Genomic DNA, 2,899 nt, shown 5'->3' on the forward strand with positions numbered 1-2,899 from the left:
CCTTGAGTTCAGTATTTAATTAATATTTTGTTAATTAAAAAATAATAATTTAATTTAATTTAAAAAATATTTTCATTAGAATTAAATCTTTTCTGTCATATGCTTCCATTAAATGTGAAACATTTATGGTCATCAATGACTAAAAAAATGTTGTGAAAAATGTAATATTGTAATATTGTAAATGTAATATTGTAATATTACAATTGTAATATTGTAAATGTAATATTGTAATATTGTAAATGTAATATTGTCAGACTGTCTTACTACTCCCTTTCTGGCTGCAGTTTCCCTGCATGGAAACCGGGTAGGGTAGAGATGAATAACCGATGGGAATTCAGATGTCACCCCAGCTCTAGGTGTAGAAAAGGCACACACACTCAGGGAGCTGAAAAGCACTCCTGAGGCACACACTACAGACATAGCTAACACAGCCAAGAAGAGGGCCCTAGGCAATATCTGACTTTGCAGTCCTGTCTGATCTCCTTTTTTTTAACTGGTTACCTTTTGATGTTGATCCTCTTGCTGTGTAGCTCTTTCTGCCTGCAAGGAGAAGCTTCTTTAGTTCCATGAGACATTCCCAAACAACAGAGGGAACAATATATATAACAAGCATGTGATGCTCACTGCAATTAGATATTATGAATTTTGATGGTGTTCTTTTATTTAAAACATCACCAAGAATAAATGTTTTATGTTCAGTGATCCATAAACAAAACAGAACTGAATCTCTCACTTACTGGATATATGGGACTAAATCTGTATCCAGTGCTCTGCAATAAAACACAGCACATAAATTAATGTTGTGGTTTGCAGTATATATACGATATATTCTACACAGAATAAATGGCATAAATATTCGGAAGTGAATGGCTGCCAGACTAATATTAATTACACCTCACACCTTTATGAACATGCTGACTGAAGTACTTATCAACCATTCACACAAGCAATTTGCTCTAAGTCACATAATGAGTCAATGGCAAACAAAGGAGGGGAAAGAAGGTCCTATTATCCTGCAGGGTTCTGCACTAGCTTCTCGCCTATAAGAATTAAAAGCCATTTCGTACTTTTCAGTGATAAAGTAATTATTTAAAGTCATCATACATCTGAGCTGTAAACTCAGCATCACAAGATACAAAAAAGCTTTGTATGAGTAAATACAAACATATATGTGTATGTTAAATATAGTAAAGAATAAACTAAATGGATGAAAAATTAAAGACTCATAAACCAATTTATTTTTACTATATGTACACATTATCGCAGTAAAGAGTAGTACTCTAAATAGCACACATTTGCTGTGCAAACCTCAGCATTTTGTGCAGCCTTTATGTTCACTGCAGTCATTCTGTACTTAATACATTTTCATCGTTCTTCCAATGACCACTGGGTGTCACAGTTATCAACAGGGAACTGCACTTGGAGGTTTTCTGCAGGTTTGTTTCAAAACACAGTCATATGATCAGAGATGACACCAGTTCCTGCATCGGTAATATTCATAGCTAGACCCATCCCAACACTAGAAGACAGTTTCCTCAATAAAAATAAAAATCAGTTAATGTTAATACAGTGTTCTTCTGGAAACAACAGCGAAATGGAAATTTGTCTTTTTAATTTAGTCTAGCTGTAAGATCCTACCATACTGCATATTTTTGACGTATTTTCTCTACTGGAGTGGAATGAGACAATTCTAGACTTCATTGGCTCAAAGAGTGCTTTCCATTTCAAAAAATCCGTGATAGGTGAATCACTTCTTTCCTCTCCATTTTTTGAGAAACTCATTCACTCAAAAAAAGTCTAATCATTTTGGCAGTATACATAATAGTACAGCCTTATGGTTCATGTCCCAGCTCTCAGAATCACGCAACTAGCTGAGCTCATGTTTTTAAATTTACAAGTAAGTTTGTGGTCACAGAAAAGAAAATGAGACCCCAGTATAACCAGTGCCTATTCAAGGTTACGGGCTGCAACTGCAAATCGTATGAACTGTCTTTGTACAGCTGCCAGCTCCAAAAGGCCCAGCCAGTGTTATCCCCACCAAGGGTCCTGCTGGATGAGGAGATGTGCTGGTTTCACCCACCCACCTTGTATCTGGAGTACTGGAGAGCTGCTCCCTGCATCCAAAGTGCAGAGAACACCACATGCAACATTTAAAGTAAATTATTTGCCATCATACAGACTAACATACTTCAAATTTTAAACCATGTAACCATTAAACTTCAGTGCAGACTCCAGACACTCTCAAGAAACACCATCAAGAAGGGCTCACATGGCTATGGACACTTGGGAGCAGGCACACAGGAAGGCCGAAGTGTGTGAGGACAAGCTGGCTGGTGCTCCTAATTGCCCAGGGCCACTGCAGTGCCTGCGGGATGCCCGGGAAGTACCTGCAGTATGTGTGCTGAGGAACAGCAGCTTGGATCATGCGATGAGATCAGGGTCAGGGACTCACGCTGGGGATCATTCCAGACAACAGAGTTTTGGGGATCTTTGCCAGGACCTATAAGATGTGAAGAAGAAAGGAGGAAGGCAGTTCAACATTTGAGGGCTGAATGAAGGAGCCTGGGACTAATTCTGACTATTCAGTCTCTGTCCCCACTAGCTAGGCAACTTGTAGCTGCTGCAACATTCCAATATTTCTCATTTCCTACTTTTTCTTACCCATCTCTTATTTAAAAAAAAAAAAAAAAAAAAAGAGAGAGAGAGAGAACTGAAAAAGGAAGCAGAGAAATAACTTAATCCCTAAAAATGAGGCTCAACAGAAGCAGCTGGCCCCAGTTCAGGTGACACTTTATAGATACAGGCTGAGGCATGGGCAGGTGAGACAGAAATGCCAAACAAGCTCTGTCATAACAGATGTGTAACACATGGCAGGCATCAGCCTCTCTCATATGCAATG

General features: G+C 38.5%; 1 long non-coding RNA gene across 1 annotated transcript; it reads right to left on the bottom strand.

Moving 5' to 3' along the window:
* Positions 1-497: 497 nt before the first annotated feature.
* LOC118164663 lies at positions 498-2,668 on the bottom strand. Its single transcript, XR_004749592.1, has 3 exons — positions 2,388-2,668; positions 738-770; positions 498-540 (listed from the first exon to the last, which is right to left on the bottom strand). It is a non-coding gene; the product is annotated as an uncharacterized LOC118164663 (long non-coding RNA).
* Positions 2,669-2,899: the final 231 nt, after the last annotated feature.

The sequence above is a fragment of the Oxyura jamaicensis genome, chromosome 3, assembly GCF_011077185.1.
Source record: "Oxyura jamaicensis isolate SHBP4307 breed ruddy duck chromosome 3, BPBGC_Ojam_1.0, whole genome shotgun sequence".
Lineage (NCBI taxonomy): Eukaryota > Metazoa > Chordata > Aves > Anseriformes > Anatidae > Oxyura > Oxyura jamaicensis.